A 19545-nucleotide genomic window follows, 5' to 3' on the forward strand; every position below is an offset into this window, starting at 1 on the left:
GGGACTTAAGTCTTTGAAAGATTGAGAAGATATGGTATGTCTTTCTCACTCTACCCTGCTGTGTGCTTTTTTTTTGAGTTGTAACTTTATTATAACATTAGACGATGTGACATAAATTTTCCTTTATTTTGTATTGCTTTGATCTCTATCAATTCTGTTTAATATATGCTGAGGATACTAAAGTTTCCTCTCACTTTCTTGTCTTAGTTTCTGATCTAATTTTGCGTGTGTGTGTGTGTGTGTGTGTGTGTGTATTTTCTGTCATCTTTGGTATTTTTAGGAGATGGTGGGATGTGCTTAATTTAAAGTTTCTATTTTGACTTCATTATGACTGGCTGTCCCCAGTTTATAATCCAAACAACTTCAATGCAAGTGGCAGTCACTTGAAGAACATGTAAGGGCAGTTTCTAACATTACATTCCCCAGAAGAGTATATGCATCAATTGTAGCAAATCATTTGACTCAATTTGATTGTTGCTAGTGGCTACTGTTCAAATTAAAATCTTTGGAGATTTTCAAGTGTGAGTATGGCTTAATCACAGTAAACTTTAAAAATATTACACTGGCAAGGTCTATAGTTTAAGGAGTAGAAATAATCCAGGTGGAAAGTTCTCTTAGGCTATATTGGATCAACCCAGAAGATGAGCGCCTGGACCAAGACAGTGGTTGACGGCAACAGAAAGAGAAAATGTATTAGATGTTAGTAGAATTTTGTGATTCATTGAATACGGGAAGTGGAAGACATGTTTATAATAACACAAGTTTTGAAAAAATTCTGAGTGATATGTGAGATTAAATAAAAGCCCATCTAATCCAGTATCTTATTATTGAAACTTTAGTCATTATATCTTCACTCCAGCTGCTATAACAAAGTACAGAAGGTGGTTTATAAACAACAGGAATTTATTTTTCACTGTTTTGGAGGCTGAATGTGCAAATCAAGGTATCAGCATGGTCATGTTCTAGTGAGAACCATCTTTCTAGTTGTAGACTGCAGGCTTCTTGCTATATATCCTCAGGTGACAGAATCACTCTTGTAAGGGCACTAATCCCATTCCTGATGGCTCTATCTTTAAGACCTTATCTATCTTAATTACATACAAAGACCTCACCTTCTAATACTATCACAATGAAACATAGGGTTTTAACACATGAATTTGGGGGAAGAGGACACATTCAGTCCATAACATATTAATTTTTATAAGAACAAGTATTCAAGAATATAATTACAGAAGCACCTTTGGAGAGCTATGAAATTCATAAAATTATGTCAAAAGAAAGAACAATCTATGAGTATATAAAACACATGAGTTGAGTCATAGTTCCCCATGGTAATGGATATATATAAGGTAAAATATCTAGAAGTTCAAGAAACACACTAATTCTGGTAACAGATTCATTAATTATTCTTCAAAAGCTAGAGAGTTACTTTGAGAGTAAATAATTAGTCATTGATTAATGACCTGGTCAGTGACTAAAAGAACCTTTGGGCTTTATTTATTTAGTTAATAAAGTATAATCTTGTTCCAAATTCTATTCTTGCAATGTATTGTAGAATCAGTCCATGATATAATTGTTTGAAATGTTTTTTTTTACTTAAATCAACAATATTTGTTTTGTATTTATAATTTTTCTTTTAAAAAATGCTAACTGTTGTTACTTAACAGATTGTTAGTTGGCATTGTCAAATTTTTATCCATGGCCTAATTTCCATTTATATCTAAAATAAATTCCATGTTTGGTGATGGAAGATGAGATGTGTGTGTGTGTGTGTGTGTGTGTGTGTGTGTGTGTGTGCGAGATATGGTTATTTTTCTTTACTTTCAATCTTCTAGCTTAACAGTTTTCCAGAATCTAGAATTATAAAAGTTATATTTCCAATATGATCATATCAAAGCCATGGTCAGGCCTGGTACAATATTGCTGGGATTTAAGAAACTCAGTTAATAACACAGTCTTTTTGAGACTATCTGTTGTGTTTCTCTGTGATATTTCTTCTCTGCTCCTCATTTTTGCATGAAGAGGAGCTTCTATTGGAGTACTATACCAGGGATTGTTATGCACCTTCACTCACTTCCAGTGGGAAAAAAATAAATTATCTAGTGGATGAATTTGGTAAGATGGGCAGAGAATTGATATTCAAGCCCTTCTGATTCTTTTTGGGGTCTGTCCTCTGCAAGTAATTCTGGTATCCCATGTTCTAATTTTCTGAGGTTATAGTTATCAAAGTGGATTGTCCAATGACTAGAAGTATAATTTTAATTTGAAGATACCACAGACCTAAGCCATATTTTCTGAATATTTTTTATCATATATTGCTATTCTTATTTCTCACTGTTCTTCCAATGTGTCGTTTGATTTTAAGCTGGGTGAGGAAAGAGGAGGGAAGCATTATCTATTAAACCCTCAAAACTCCGGCACATGGCTTTTAATTTTAGAATAGGAAATCTGTTATTTTTTCTTGTAGTCCCTTTTCTTATAAAAATATACAATTGTTCAGTATATCCAAATTAGAAAACAATAAAATTTGTAGCACTCTGTTGGAAAAAGCAAATATCACAGATTTTAAAATACGGGTTTGCCACTTTGTAGTGTCACCACTTGGTATATATTATTTATATTATCTGATTATTGTATATCTGATAACTTTATTTGTAATATGATGGGATTAGTCTAGATGACTGTAGGGGTTTTTTGTACTGTGAAGTCTCTTATAAATCTCAATAAAATCCTTTCTTGAAACAGAAATGAAAAAGAAACCCCCTCAACTGCAACAAGAGTGAATAGGTAAATACTTATTTTAAAAAATTAAAAGATCTATAGTTTAGCACATAATACTAAAGTTCTCAAGGTCCAAAATTGTACTTTTAAAATTATAATTTTTAAAATTATGTCCAAATCAATTTTTTAAAATCTACTATATACACTTAATAAATCCAAAATAAACTCATTTTCAGAACCATGATGATATCCATCCATGATTTGAACATTAGCAAACTGAGATTACATCTAACTAAGAGGAGTTTATTCAAGAGCCAAGTAAATGATCCTGAAAATAGCTTTACACCAATAGCTTCTAAATGAAATTTAGGACAGTAACCTTAATTTCACCAGCTGTTCTTACTGGAATAGAAAGTCTCATGAAAAACACAGAGCTGCAAGCAGGGATTTACAAACACATGTAGTAGGTGGTCAAGCAAGATCTTAAAACAACAAACTTTCTAAGTTGAAGCCAAATTTTTTTTTAAATCTTAGTACATATCACCGCTTCTTCAAGTAAGGGAAAATTGTTTTTGACAGTGTAATTTAATGCACCCAAAGATGTATAAACTAATATTTAAAGGACGATTAAATATGATTTACAATTAAACTATCTTGTATTTATTTTTCTGTTTATGCTATTTGTGAACCATGAACCAGATGCTACAATAATCTCAAACAAGTAATATTTTTTAAGAAATCTACAGATATTTTGCTACTTACTTGTATCTGTTCCAAAAACATAAAAATGTAACTATGTTTGAATATTTAAATAAGGAAACTATTTAATATTTTCTGATATCCCTTTACATAGTCAGAAATCCTTAAGCAAGAGACAGGATATACAAGAAAGCCATATAATAAGTTTGAAATATATAAAACACTATAAGTACAAATTGATTTCTCCTACTTTGTCACCTGTTTATATGTAATCTCACCTTCAATTAAAACTTTAACTTGGGCAGCCCAGGGGGCTCAGCGGTTTAGCGCTGCCTTCAGCCCAGGGCCTGATCCTGGAGACTTGGGATTGAGTCCCACGTTGAGCTCCCTGCATGGAGCCTGCTTCTCCCTCTGCCTGTGTCTCTGCCTCTCTTTCTCTCTCTGTGTGTCTCTTATGAATAAATAAATAAAATCTTTTAAAAAATACTTTATCTTGTACATTTTAACTTCTCCTTCTCTATTGTATCATTTCTATCAAAACAGATTGAACTATTTTTAAAATAAACCTTACGCCTTAAAAACTTACCTTTCTTCATTCTAACTACTTTCCCATTTTGCATTCTCCTCACAGGATAATGTGGAGTTATCTCCATATGATGTATGCACTTCATCATTTGCCTTTCACTCTCTGAGGTACCCCTCATCATGTCCACTCAAGACAATCAAACAATAACATTTCTTTCCAAAATAAATAATGATTTCCATGTCCCCGAACACAATGACCATATTTCAGTATTCATATCATTAACCTCTATTTCTCATTCATTGTAACTGGACTTCTCACTCTCTTTTTAAGACTCTGAGACTCACCCTTGTCTACTCCCCATCCATCATCTCTTTGACTTTAATTTGTATCTTTGATGGCATCTTCTGTATTGCCTAATGTCTATCTTTTGACTTTTACTAGGGCAATTTTCTGGGCCTACTCTTTGCCTATCTCTACAATCTGCCTCTGATGAATTCTCCATGTTTTACATTTTCCTTTTCCATGTTTTCAACTGAGTCCATATACTGACAAAATGAAATAGTTTAAATCCAAATTAACATCTCTCTGAACATCAGATCTATAAAGGAATCATGGATATATAGAACATATCCAATATTAAAAATTTGATTCTTCTATATACTTGATGCTTCTTCAAGTTCATTTCAGTAAGTGGCTCCACCATATACCACATTAGTTAAGATTGTGTCCTGGGGGGAAAAGGATTGTGTCATAGGAATATTTCTGGACATCTTCTAATTTCATTTTTAACAAAAGCTTTCATCAGGGAATATGATCTCCTTAAGGTTATATCCACTGCCTAACTCAAAATCTTAAAAATTTGCTATGAAAATTCTACCTCCACAAAAGTGGAGTAGAAATGCTTTTCCATATCAGTTTTGCTAAGTACAACTACAACCCTTGGACACTGTGTATAAAACAAACATAAGACAATTCTGAAAGACAGAGAAAACACTAGAGAATTTAGGACCCAAAGTACAACACAGGGATAAACTCCTTGATTTCTTTTTGCCTCCTATGTCTCAGACTTGGATTTGAAGGAACCAGCAACCCAGAGACATGAATGGATGCAGAAAAGAGGAAAAAAAAAAAAGCCTCAACAAGAGCTTGCTCTCTCTAGACAAAGGATCAGAAAATGAAAAGCTTAACAAGACAGAAAACTCTTAGGCAAAAAATGCTCTCTTCCAGCCAAATGCCATAGAAAGATATGTGGTCCTACTCCTACCCATGTCAGCAAATGCCAAGTGGGCAGTCTCTGGATCCCCTCTTGCAAAACTGTAACAAGATATTCCAACACTTCTGTCATATTGGTGTCAAGAAGGCCAAGCAGGAGTCAGGACAATAAGCTTCACTGGTTGCTTCACTGGTTGCTAAAAGCTTCCATAGTGTCACAGGAGAGCACAAAAGGAGCCTGGACTTACCAACCATCCCTGACAATAACAAGGTGCCTCTGTCCTACCAAGAACCAGGGAGATCTCAAACCCAATGAGAACTGACAATGAGTAGATTCAAAATCTGAGATGACAGAGATGTTAGAATTAAAGCTTTCATGATAAAAATGCTTCAATGAGGTGTGCCTAAGTGACTCAGTTAGTTAAGTGTCTGCCTTCAGCTGGCATCATGATCCCAGGGTCCTGGGATGGAGGCTCAGGTCAGGCTCCCCACTCAGCAGGCATCCTGCTTATCCCTTTCCCTCTGCCTCCACTCTCCCTGCTTGTGTTCTCTCTCTGTGTCAAATAAATAAATAAACTCTTTTAAAATTTTTTCAAAAAATAAAATGCTTCAAGAACAATTGTGTGGACACATGAAATAATAAAACTTAGAAAAGATCAGAAAAGAAATGTTAGATGTAAAGAAGTACCAAATAGAAAGCTTCGAATAAAAAAATACAATTACCAAAATAATATTAATAATAAAATTATTTAAAAACTTCATAAATGGAATAAACAGGATATTAGAGGAAACAGAGGAAAGACTTGATGAATGGGCAAATAAAGGAAGAGAACTTACTCAATTGAGCAACAAAGTGGAAAGAGAATGAAAATAAATGAATAAAGCCTTTGGAACATAGAAGCATACAACAAAATATCTAGCATTCATGTTACTGGAATCCCAGGAAGAAAGGTTAAAAGGGGGGGGATATTTTAAAAGTACTTGAAGAAAAGATGTCTTAAAACTCTCCAAATTTGGAAATGATATAAACCTACAGATTCAAGAAGCTAAACATCAAGACATATTTTAGTCAAGTCTTGAAATCTGAAGACAAAAGAAAAATAATCTGAAAAGCAACAAAAAATGTAAAAGATAGAATTTCTTATCAGAAATCAGGAAGGCCAAAAAGAATAGGAACAAAAACTTTTTAAGGACTGAAGAATAAGTACTATTGACTGATAATCTTCTACTCAGCAAAAATGTACTCCAGAGATGAAAGAGAAATCAATATACCTGCTGATGAAGGATTTGTCACCAGCAGATTGACCTTGAAGGAATTACCAAAGGAAGAAGTTCTCTAAAAGGAAAGGAAATGGTCTTTTTTTTTTTCCTAAGGTGCATTGAAATGTAAAAATAGAAGAAAGAATATGGTAAACAAAAATATGGGTAAGTACAAGAGAATTTCCTTCTCTTGCGGTTCTAAACTATGTTTGATAGTTGAAGTAAAACTGTAACACTCTGTGATGAAGTTCTAAATACATGTGTGAGAAATATTCAAAACAATTATATTCTAAAAATGGGAAGATGAGTAAAGGAATGAAAAGTTAGGTAACATTTCTATACTTTACTCACACTGTTAAAATGGCAACACCAGTAGATAAGCAAAAATGGAATCCCCAAAATGTCTAGGTAGCCCACAAGAATGCATGGAAATGAAAATAGAAGTATATGTATTTATACATAATGAACAAATAGAAAACAGAAAAATAAAATGGCAGATGAAAGCACTAATAGATCATTAAATGCAGATGGTCTATATACAACAATTAAAAGACAGAAATTAGCAAAAGGGATTAGGAATCATAACCCAGCCATATGCTGTATGCAAGAACCTCACTTCAAGTATAATGATATTTGCTTGAAAACAAAAGTATAAAAAAGATATATCATAAAAATATTAATTAAAGTAGAAGTGGCTATATTATACAAGATAAAGTAGATCAAAGCAAATAAAACTACCAGAGACCAAGAGAGACCTTACATAATGATAAAAGGGTCAATCCACCAAGAAGACATAGCAGTATGCACCAAATACTCTAGAGTCAAAAATCAATCAATCAACCTTTATCTGAAGCTAAGTCTTCCACGTTACTCAAAAATTAACTCAAAATGGATCATGGACTTACATGAAAAATGTAAAATGATTAAAATTTTAAATATTAATATAGGAGAAAATCTAGGAGTAAGCAAAGATCTCAGACCTGACACCAAAAGCATTATCCATTACAGGAAAAATTGACAAATTGGACTCCATCAAAACTTAATGTTTTGGTCTTCAAAATATGCCATTAGGAAGATAAAAAGAGAAGTTGCAGAGTGGGATAAAATATTTGCAAACCACATACCTAGCAACAGACTTGTATCTAAAATATATAAAGAATCCTCAACACCCAATAGTAAAAAAAAAAAATCCAATTTGAATATGAGCAAAAGACAAACATTTTATGGAAGAGGATAAACAGATGGCAAATTAGCACAGGAAAAGATGTTATATATCATTAAACATTTGGGAAATGAAAATTAGGACCACAATGAGAGAGAACTATATACCTATCTGTATGGTAAAAAGAAAAAAGAAAATCATGACAACTTTAAGTGTTGAGGATGTGTGAAAATTAGATAACTCGTTATCTTGCTCTTGGGTATATAATGTGGAACAATCCTCCCTGAAAATAGTTAGGTAGGCTCTGTTTGTTACACTAAAACATGTACTTACCATCATAGCACAGCAATTGTACTCCTCATTTATCTGAGAGAAATGGGTATGTTCACACAAAATCCTGTTCAGGGGACGCCTGGGTGGCTCAGCGGTTGAGTGTCTGCCTTCAGCTCAGTGCATGATCCCAGAGTCCCAGGATCGAGTCCCCATTGGGCTACCTGCGGGGAGCCTGCTTCTCCCTCTGCCTATGTCTCTGTCTTCTCTCTGTGTCTCTCATGAATAAATAAATAAAATCTTCAAAAAAAAAAACCCACAAAAAAAATCCTGCTCAGGAATGTTTATGAGTTTTATAATAACAGCAAAATTTGAAATAATTCAGATATACATGAACAACTGAATGGCTAAATGAACTGATATATCCATAGCGTGGAATTCAATTTAATGATAAAAGGAATAAGCTGTTGATACATGCAACAACCTGGCATAATCTCCAGAGGATTATATGTAGTGAAAAAAACCAATCGCAAAAAGTTACATATTGTACAACGCCATTCATTAATTCATTCATCTACAATGCTGTTTATATAATGCTTTTGAAATAACAAATTATAGCAATAGAGAACAAGCTAGTAGTTGTCAGGAATGAAGCATGAGAGCATAGGAAGGCAAGTAGATGTGTCCAAAGAGGACAAAATCATTATTGTGATACAGTATCTTGACCGTGTCAAAGTCAATACCCTGGCTGTGATATTGTGCCAGAGTTTATTAAGATGTCACTATTATGGGAATCTGTATAAAGGGCACATGCTGTGTCTCTGTATTATTTCTTACAACTACCTTACAAGTCTGTTTTTTTTTTAATTGCAAGGAATGGATGAAGGAAAGGAGAGAGGGGGCAAAAAATGATTTCATGTCTGAAAAACATTGACCTGGAGCATTTGGATTTTAGTATTTTAAAATGTTATAGCATTAATGTTATAGCTCAAATTCTAAATTCATATTAACTCATTAAAATGCAGTATGCATGTATTACATTTGTGGCACCTTAGGATGTAGACTGGCCACACTTCAAGGGCGTAGTAGTCATATGTAGCCAGGAGCTACTGTGTTAGAATGGGTGGAAATAGATGCTTTATGAATATTTACTGGAAAAAAGATATGTAGGATAGGGGAATGAGTGAAAGGAATAGATGAAAGAACAGAGAAAATATTTGTATAGTGGAGAAATGGTAAAGGTAACAACTTAACACTAGCCATCTGATATTAATACAAAATGCATAGTGTCCCTGATAAAACAATTAATATTCAAAATATACAAGTAATTCATTCAATTTAATGATAACAAAATTTGATTAAAAAATGGGCAGATGAACTGAATAGACATTTTTTAAGAAAAACATCCAAATGGCTAACAGATACATGAAAAAATATTAAACATCATTACTCATCAGGGAAATGCAAATCAAAACCACAATGAGATATCATCCCATATCATTTGAGATAACTATTATCAAAAAGACTAGTGGTCAGTGTTGGCAAGGAGGTGGCCAAGAGGAAAGCCTTGCAGATTGTTGACGGAAATGTGAGCTGGTACAGCCACCGTGGAAAATAGTATGGAAGTCCCTCAAAAAAAAAAATAAAAATAGGACTACCCTATGATCCAACAATTTCAATTCTGAATATAAATCCAAATGAAGTGAAATCAGGATCTTAAAGAGATACCTGCAATCCCATGTTCATTGCACACAATGGCCAAGATAGGGAAACAAACTAAGTGTCTATCTATGAATGAATGGACAAAGAAAATGTGGTATATATCTTTTAGCCAGAAGAAGGAAATCCCACCATTTGCAACATGATGGATAGACTTTGAGGGCATTATACTAAATTAAATAAGCCAGACAAACACTGTATGACCTCACTTATATGTATAATTTTTTTAAAAAAGCCAAACTCATAGAAACAGAGAGTAGAATCGTGGTTGGCAGGGGATGGAGGGTGAAGGGAATGGGGATTGTTGATTATTGACCAAAAAGTACAATCTTCCAGTTATATGAGAAATAAGTTCTAGGGATCTAATGTACAGCATGTTGCTTACAATGAACAATACTGCATTATAAACTTGAAAGTTGCTAAAAGAGTAGTACTTAAATGTTCTTATTACAGAAAAGAAATGATCATTGTGACATAATGGAGGTATTAACCAACGCTATGGTGATTATCATTCCATATTATATAAGTGTATCAAGTCAACACATCGTATATCTTAAACTCACACAATACTATATGTTAATTATATCTCAGTAAAGCTGGAGGGAAGGAGAAAATGAATGGTTTTCAGGGACACAAGATGTGGGTATTAAGTTGATTGATGATGTGAATTTGAATACTCATTTACATAATAAAGCAAAGAGCAATTCTAATTTGAGAATTAGAGATAATATTTAAAAAGAATCTAGCACAATGTCTACAATACAATGGCCTCTAAGTAACTGTTGGCTATTATTAGGGATTTTCCTAACTTTGACCAGTAGAGATTCATTCCTACTATATAAGGAAAAATACAAATTGTTCAGAAACACTAATCAAAAATTACATTTTCAATTTTGTCTCACAAATTTAAAAGGACACAATTCTGAAAGTTTCATGCTTGACCAAAAACATTAAATAGGAAAACTACAGGTAGGGTAGCCGGGTGGCTCCATGGTTTAGTGCCGCCTTCAGCCCAGGGCGGATCCTCGATCCACCTTCTCACACACAACAGGAAAGAAATGTATCTTCAAAGCTTTAGGCAAAACTCAAGGGAGAAGGTTGTTTATCTATAATGTTCAAAATGACCATTTTCATGTGAAGAACACTGAAAGTCATTTTTAGATGTTGAATAATTTTAAAAGCATCATTATCCTTGTGCATTTACTAAATTATCTATGCAACTTTCGTCTTCAAACCATATTTGATCATATCCCATTAAGAAATAAAATTGAAAATAAACAAAAATAAAAAATAAAATTGATCAATGGCCCTATAAAATATATTTACTTAAAATTATAGATACACATATTTTCATAGATGTATGTATATACTATACATATAGATTACGTGCTATAATGCATATATATAATCATTATAGATTCCACATGTTATAAATCAGCAGATATATAGTAAACAATCTAGATGAGCAAATCTGGGTATTGAAGGATATTTCCAATTCCACAATTGTCACTGAACTCAGGTAAGTTAGTTCTTGTTCTCTGTAATAGAAACAAAACAAAACGCTTGTATCTTTTGTCTTTTTTTTTAAGATTTTATTTATTTATTCATCAGAGAGAGAGAGAGAGACAGAGCAGAGAGAGAGGCAGAGACACAGGCAGAGGTAGAAACAGGCTCCATGCAGCGAGCCCGACATGGGACTCGATTCCAGGTCTCCAGGATCACACCCTGGGCTGAAGGCGGCGCTAAACAGCTGAGCCACCAGGGCTGCCCTGTATCTTCTGTCTTAAGTAAATTCAGGAACATGGTATTGGTGGAACAGTTTTCATTTTAGTTTGTGTTACATTCTTTCCCATTCTGCCTCTTTCTATCTTCATTTTATTACTTTGTTTGTAGGTATGTTATGTTTATTTATACCTGGAGCCACCTTGTGTCAGTCTAGACCTGACACTGTATGTTAGCAGACAATTTTTCCTCTTGCCGTCCCTACCAAGACTTTCCATTTCCCAGTTCCCAAACATGTAATCAGATCTCCCACTACCCATACTAAGTGTATTTTATTTTACTGTAAGTCTTTATTCAAAACTCAAGAAAACATTTGCCACAAAAATTTCCAAGACTTATAGTATAATTTTAAAAAAGTTTTTGATTTTGATTTCAGTATAGTTAACATACAATGTTATATTCGTTTCAGGTGTACAATATAGTGATTCAACAGTTCTGTACACTCCTCAGTGCTCATCAGTTAAGTATCCCCTTTAATCCCTATCACCTGTTTCACCCATCCCCCCCCCACCACCACCAAACTCCTCTCTGGTAACCATCAGTTTGTTCTCTAGAATTAAAAGTCCGTTTCTTGGTCTGTCTTTCTCTCTCTTTCCCCCCGCCCTCCTTTGCTGGTTTATTGTGTTTCTTAAATTCCACATGAGTGAAATCATATGGTATTTGTCCTTCTCTGACTTATTCCACTTAGCATTATACATTAAAGACACAGAACACTTCACAATTTGCATGTCATCCTTGTGCAGGGGCCATGATATTCTTCTCTTTATCATTCCAATCTTAGTATATGTACTGCTGAAGTGAGCACTGTAATTGTTCTTTAAATAAACAAAAATACATATGTCTTTATTCAAAACATTTTTCACAAAAAATTTCCAAAAATTGTAATATCCTATGAATTCATGTGTGGTCCAAGTAAAGATCAATGAAAGTTCATGTATCCACTTCATGCCTTTATATATCTCGATTCATTCTAATTCTATAAAGTTGTCTTTATGGCTCACCCAACCCATATATAGAATCACTCATGTTCTGCAATGGCTATTTATTTTTTGCAGTCAATTTACAATGAAGTAACTCCTCAGCACTTCCTTATATTAGAAATCTGAATCTTCTCGTGCTTTGAAAGTGCTTTCCTCCTACAAGATGTAGCAGCTGTTTGGAGAGATTCTTAGGCCATGCTGCATGTCAGAGGGTAGAGGAATAATCCTGGGCATCGTTTTCTCAATTTTCCTGGCAATGGACAAGTGACCATGGCCTTGCATGTTTTCTCCCTCTTCCATTTCCCTTGCGGTGATCTCCTCACCTGTCACAGGATCTCTGCCCCTGACATGCAATATCTAGTGAACATCAGATGCTGAGGAAACAGCATGTTTTCAATTTTGGCTGTCAGCAAGCACATTAAGGAAAGAAAACAGTGACAGCACAGGAAACAATCTGGCATTTTATTTGTCCTTTTTTTTCTTATGTTCTCGTATGAAGTCATTAAATCTTTGTCAGGGGAAATGTCATCACTACTCACACAAGAGATACACGTCAAAAGGGTGTGAACAGATTAAATAATTATTTCTGAGAAAAAGTGCATCACTGTCAACCATAGTGCTAAAAGTTAACTCTGCAATGCATATATTTAGTTGTGTCTAATGCTTAATGGTGTTTTTCTGCGGAAAAAAAATCACTCATGAGAATGTTTTATTCCTTTATTTTTTACTTTTATTTTATTTAAACTCAATATGTCAACATATAATATAACACCCAGTGCTCATCTTGTCACATGCCCTCTTTAATGCCCAACACCTACTTGTTTCATTCCTTTATTTTCTGAAGACTGGCCACCTATCCTCTTCTGATCTTCATTGAACATCACACACTCAGAGGCTATGGTGTAAGGCAGACATCTACTCTTAAAGTCCCATTAGAACTTTAATTCAGCAGAGGCTTCCCAAATGAGAATAGAAGGCACTGGATTAAATAGATTGATGAGTGGAGAAGTGGGCTTTTCTACTCCTGGATCAAGAGGACATACAGAGTGGTTCTTCCACCCACCATCACCACACACTACACCTATATGTGTTGAATGAGACTTGTGAATGAGAAAAACAATTTTAAAGAAGAGTATTATTCACTAGGAAATTTAACACACATCATGACAATGAGCTGTCTTTGAGATTTAATTTCATAACCTGCTTCCTGTCAAGCTTTAAATAACACTGAAAATTTCAACCTACTTTTAAGAGGATGATTGCTTATAGCTAATGTGTATTCATAGGATGCAGAAGCATAAATAAATATGTGTGTTTTTTAAAATATTTAATTATAATAAGTGTTTATCTAGTCTTCTATCTTTTAAGGGAACTGTCAATATCTTACCTGGCAAAATGTTAATGTCCTATGTTGAAGTGATTGATCCTACTACATTGTATATTGTATACAAAATTAAATATATATCCCTGTATATTCTTCAGCAGAAATTAATCCGAACAGTCTTTCCCAGCTCTTCTTTCAATGCTCTCTTACATTCCTAACATTTCTACAAAGCTGGACTATTTGTTATTCCTTAAATGTGTCCTGTATTTTCAATCTCATTTGAAATTTTCCTTAGGTTCTTTACTCTGCCAAAAGAGTGTTTCCTGTCTCCTTTATTTTATCTCAGTTTTGAAGCTTACTTAAAATGTGTTTTCAAAATATCTTTTAGACAGAAGACTTCTGGAATCATGGCTTAGGGGACTCTGGATTCTTGCCCCAGTGAAATAATATTAACAGGTGAAAATCAGAAAAATAAATAAATAGATGAGCAATGGAACCATTTAAAATCTCTGTAAATTGGCCAAAGGGTATGCAACAAATGAAGAAACATATATTGAAGAAAATCTATTAAATCTCATGAAACTGAGTCTATAGCATTTGAGCCATGTCCCTCACTCTCACCAACAAGATGGAAACTACATTCTAAATGGGTGACCAAGAATGTCTTCCCACAGATTCCACCCAGGGCAGCAGCATCTCCTCAGAGGAGACAAGGTACAGCATTTCTCATCTCCCAACTCAGCGTTTCAGGGATTCCTTTCTTCCATGCAGCCCTCACTAATAGAACAAAGCCTCTGCAGTAGATACAGCAGTCCAAGAAAAGAGAGGTCCCAATCACCCTCCCTTCAGTTCATTTGTATGGTCGAGTTTCCATACCCAAAAAGCGAGCCTCTAGCAGAGACTACTGCTCCTGACCAGCTCACTGCTCACAAAGCAAGAAACATCACTCTGAGACGAGAGGGTGCCTGTCACAACACCCAGCTCTGGAGTAGGAGCTGAGAGATGTTTCCCAAGGAGAAATGCAGGCCATAATTAAAGAGATGTGTGAAGCTATTCCCAAGTGCCTTGACTTTGGGCAAGTTCTACCCTAAGGATTCTCTCAAAGCAGTGGCAAGTGATTGAGAGGCTGGTAGTTCCTTGTTAGCAAAGCTAAGGAGAGCCTACTAAGCAGGAAGAAACAGGAGAAAAAACAGCAAAAATGGCCCTCCTTGATTCAGAACAAGACTTAAAGACTGCCCTCAAAAATAGCCAATTCTGTAAATATTGGTACACAGTAACTCATGTTAACATGACTTAGGGAAATAACTAAATATTTTCACCAAGTTATTCATCATTTTCTGGATTTCCCTAAAATTATAATTGCATAATTTCAGTTTCCTTCAAATCTATAAATCTTTACTTAGAAGAGACAATATAATACAGATTTTATGTGTCCTAAAATAAACCAACAGAAGAAAATGCTTTTACAGACACATTAGACATGATAAAAAATATTAAGAAGTATCTCGGATATATGAGGAGAACATTAGAAAAAATAAAAAAAATAAATCTAAAGTAAGTAAACCTTTGAAATATAGACATGGAATATGATAAAATAATTTAAGTTGAAAGAACATGTATAAATTATAATTACTATGTGTAATTAAATTATATTTGTTTTTTTTGAGTTATATAAGTGAAATAGGTGGACTTACTATTTGTACTTTAAGGTTTATACATTGAAATCATGACTCATAGGGGTGACTAGGCGGTTCAGTCGGCTAGGCATCTGCCTTCGGCTCAGGTCATGATGGATCCCAGGGTCTTGGGATCAAACCCCATCAAGCTCCCATTTCAGCAGGGAGCCTGCTTCTCCTCTACCCCCTGCTCATGCTCTGTCTCTTGCTATCTCTCTGTCTTTCTCAAATAAATAAATAAAATCTTCAAAAAAAAATCATGACTCACAGAAGTTTTAGTTTTCTGGTTTGCTTATATTTTTAACACTGAAGGAAATATTCCCCTGGAGAAGTGATGATAATCACATGGGTGTACTATATTTAGCAAGGCGTTATATAATGGTTTTCATCTGACATAAAACATCTGGAGACACAAATCAGCAAAGCCTTCTGTTTCTTACTTTAGATAATTGTATATAAATCTTCATTCATATAGCTTCTGCTTATTATTGGATAGAAAATGTAAAACAAATTGTGTGAAGAATGAGATGTGAATCTGAAAAAGAGATAGTAAAATAAGAATATTTTAAGGATTCCGAAAATATTTGGGAATGCACTAAATATACTACTTTTTAGATTTAACAATTCTTGTCAGTCTTGAACAAATTAAATTTGAAAAAATAGCAATATATGGAATTGTAACACAAGGTCCCCCAGGCATAGGGTAACAGGCTTTGCCAAGTCTGTATCACAAATGGCTGGTACACCAATTCTCCACAACCTAGTGCTAAGCAGCCTATACCTCTCCCATTGGCAAGGCTTATCCTGTTAAAAGAAGGAGACATAAAGAGCAAAGGGTCCCAGTACAGAAATTCAAACCTACACTGAGCCTACAAAGACCTGAATGTACCATTCCTGTATTAGTTCCCTATGCTACACAGTTTCAGAAATCTAATGACTTAAAACAGTATTCATGCATAATGTCTTAATTTCCATTTGTCAAAAGACTGGGCACTCCTTAGCTGTATTTTCTGCTCAAGATCTTCCATGTCTTCTATCAAGATGTCAGTTGGGCTACATTCTTATCTGGAGGCTTAGTCATGGAAAAACCCACTTCTACTCTCTCTCAAGTTGCTGGCTGAATTCATTTCCTTGTGCTTCAACTCCTTAAGACTGGGTATCTCCATAGGCAATTTACAGCATGCCATTTGCTTCTCCAGGGCCAGTAGGAGCCCATGCCCTCTTTATTCATTTTTGTTTGTTTGTTTGTTTTTGTTTTTTTCCATGCCCTCTTTAAAGGGCTTTCATCTAATTAAGTCAGGTCCACCCAAAACTGCCTTTTGGGTAATTTAAAGTCACCCAATGTGGACCTTAACTGCATCTAAAAATCCTGTCATGTTTTTCATAGAACATAGAATATAATCACTGGAGTAACATTTTAGTGTAATCACAGATTCCACCCAAACTCAAGAGGAGGGGATTATACAGAGTATGAACACAAGTGGGCAAGAATCTTGGGGTTCATCTTTTTTTAAAAAGAGTTTATTTATTCATTCATTCATTCATTCATTCATGAGAGAGAGTGAGAGAGAGAGGCAGAGACACAGACGGAGAAGCATTCTCCACCCAGGGAGCCCAGTGCAAGACTCCATCCAGGTCTCTGGAATCAGGCCCTGAGCTGAAGGCAGACACTCAACCGCTGAGCCACCCAGGGGTCCCACTTAGTGTTTGTCTTAAAGGTCAGCCTACTTGTATGATTTTCTGTAGTATGATAGGAAGATTAGGAGCAGCCAGGCCTTCTCTCATTTGCTGACTTTTAGTTATCGTGTCTCCCTTCTGCAGTAAAACGTATTTATTAGCCTATTCATTGTGGAATTCAAGCAGAATCCTGACTTATGCATGCCAAATAGAGAGTTATATTGACCCCATATTGTATGGCAACTTAACACCTTGCCCAACTGGATGGTCCACAGTATCTTCCCATTTTGTTTAAAGACAGGTATGTGTGTGTGTGTGTGTGCACGCAAGCATGTGTGTGTATTTGTGTACTGAGAAAAATAACGTTTCCAGTAATCTCAACTCATTCCATCTGCTTTATAGATTGAAAAGTTATTATGGTATAGCAATATAGATTGTAATCACTTGAATCTGATGGCTTGCAAGGCTGCTCCACTACTTAATAGTGGGCATTATAGGATAATTTGCTCACCTTCTCTATGTGTTTTTATTTTCTATGAAAAATGGAGATATAGAGTACATTGCTCATATGGTGGTAGTGATAAAAGATTGATGTTAGTGTAAATGTGAATACTGACATATTTCCACATTTCCTGAAATGGTATTCAAAAAATCTGGAGAGAATACCTCCGGGGAGAGAATACCTCCATAGCTAACCAGATCATTTCAAACAAGAACCTGGAAGTTAAATGAACATAATAAACATGGCATCCGCAAACAGAGCTGAAAGAATGTTTTTAGACTTTCATTTAGATTGATTTCTACTGTGATCACAAATAAACATGAACCCAAGAAATACCTGAAGCATAACCAAATTTTAAGATTCAGTTCATAGATATTAAAAAATAATGATAAATCTCACACATTTTCAATAAATTCATCATATAAATTTATTTTAGCTTACACAGGATCTAAGCTTAAAATTGGTTATAAGGGACATTTAAAAATCTCAATCATACTCTAACGAGAATTGAAGTCAAAAGTATCTACTCTGTGTAGAGTGCTACCTAGGACCTGGGAATTTAAAGATATAATTAACATCTTTTTGCAGTAACTACTAATAGGACATATTTGATGGTTACTTTATGATCTATATTGTGTTTTTGACATATATCTCTGATTTAGTCATACTCCATAATATTTGAGTTATATAATATCATGTCACTTATTCAAATGAGATTCAACCTCAGTCGAGTTCCAAAATATTCAAAATAAATAAATAAAGGCATTCCAGCTGCCACTTAAACCATGACCTATGACTCCGAATCATTTGCATTTACCCTATACCACACTGCCTATAATATTCTACTGAGTTAAAAGAGTCACCCTGATACCTTAATTCAAGCAAGGTATTCTTGTTCATAATAGTTGAATACACTACTCCCCACAGCAATGTTTGATATTTGGTAGAAGTTATATCCCTAAAGAATGAACACTAATAATAGTGCATACCCTAGTAAATTGCATGCTTTCCTTTTTTAAAAAGATGAAACATAAAAATCCAAACTGTTTCAGCGAAATTAAATGATCACAAATGCAGTCTTGAGCTTTTTTCCAAGGCGTCAGAATATTTGTTAACCCAGACTTTGATCTTGATTCAAAATGCCATTTTACCATGTTTCTTGACTCCTCATTGATACATTTTACCTAATTTGTAAGTTATTTTATTAAATAAAACATGTTTATTTTTTCCTGTAATAATAGGATGCTTAGGAGAAGCAAACTGCAGCTGTACAAGCACCTTTAATCACAGAGCCTCATGTATTCATGTTCGATGCAATTTTATGTTATGGAAGACAGTTCTGTGTAAGATTAGCAGCAATATATCTTCATTAACGGTTGTTGAGGAAAATACAATGATTTCAAATTTGTAAGCATATTGTTAGGCCAGAAAGAAAAGCAGTAAAGCATATTAACTTGTTTTGTTATGGATGCATGAAACTTTGTAATTAGAAGAGGAAAATAATGCTTGGCTTCTTTTAAACAGTTAAGAGAGTTAAATACAAAAGTGATTTTTAGATCTCTTGTGTTTTAATTAGTGTTCAAGCTATTACCAGAGAATTTTAATAATGTTTTTAAAATTTTGGATTTTTCACTGAGTGATTTTAATGAACTATTTTTCATAAAAACTACCAAGTGTCTTTCAAAATGTTATCACAGTTTCTTTTAAATATTTTGAATTTTATTTGATAGGCCAGCCAGACCACTCAGATAGGAGTCATATTTCAACCTAGAAATGCTTTGATATTTCCCAGTCATTTTTTAAGCCATATTTTTCCATGTACACATTCACAGTTCAGTCCTTAATTCTCCTTAGACTAAAATTGTCTTCAACCTCCAATATTGTAATGCAATACTGTTACTTGCAGCTCTACTAATGCTAATGCTACTGTTATCACTACTACCAATAGTAATGGCAATAATAACAATAACAAGAGATATTTCCATTCTTTCCATATATCATAGGCCATGATATATGCCCATATACATTTCACAGG

At 34.4% G+C, this 19545-nt stretch overlaps 1 non-coding gene across 1 annotated transcript; it reads right to left on the bottom strand.

The window, feature by feature from the left end:
- Window positions 1-12050: 12050 nt before the first annotated feature.
- On the bottom strand, window positions 12051-12156 carry LOC129516707 (U6 spliceosomal RNA). Its single transcript, XR_008665839.1, has one exon. It is a non-coding gene; the product is annotated as a U6 spliceosomal RNA (small nuclear RNA).
- Between the last annotated feature and the right edge of the window lie 7389 nt (window positions 12157-19545).

This window comes from Nyctereutes procyonoides, unplaced genomic scaffold, assembly GCF_905146905.1.
Source record: "Nyctereutes procyonoides isolate TBG_1078 unplaced genomic scaffold, NYPRO_anot_genome, whole genome shotgun sequence".
Lineage (NCBI taxonomy): Eukaryota > Metazoa > Chordata > Mammalia > Carnivora > Canidae > Nyctereutes > Nyctereutes procyonoides.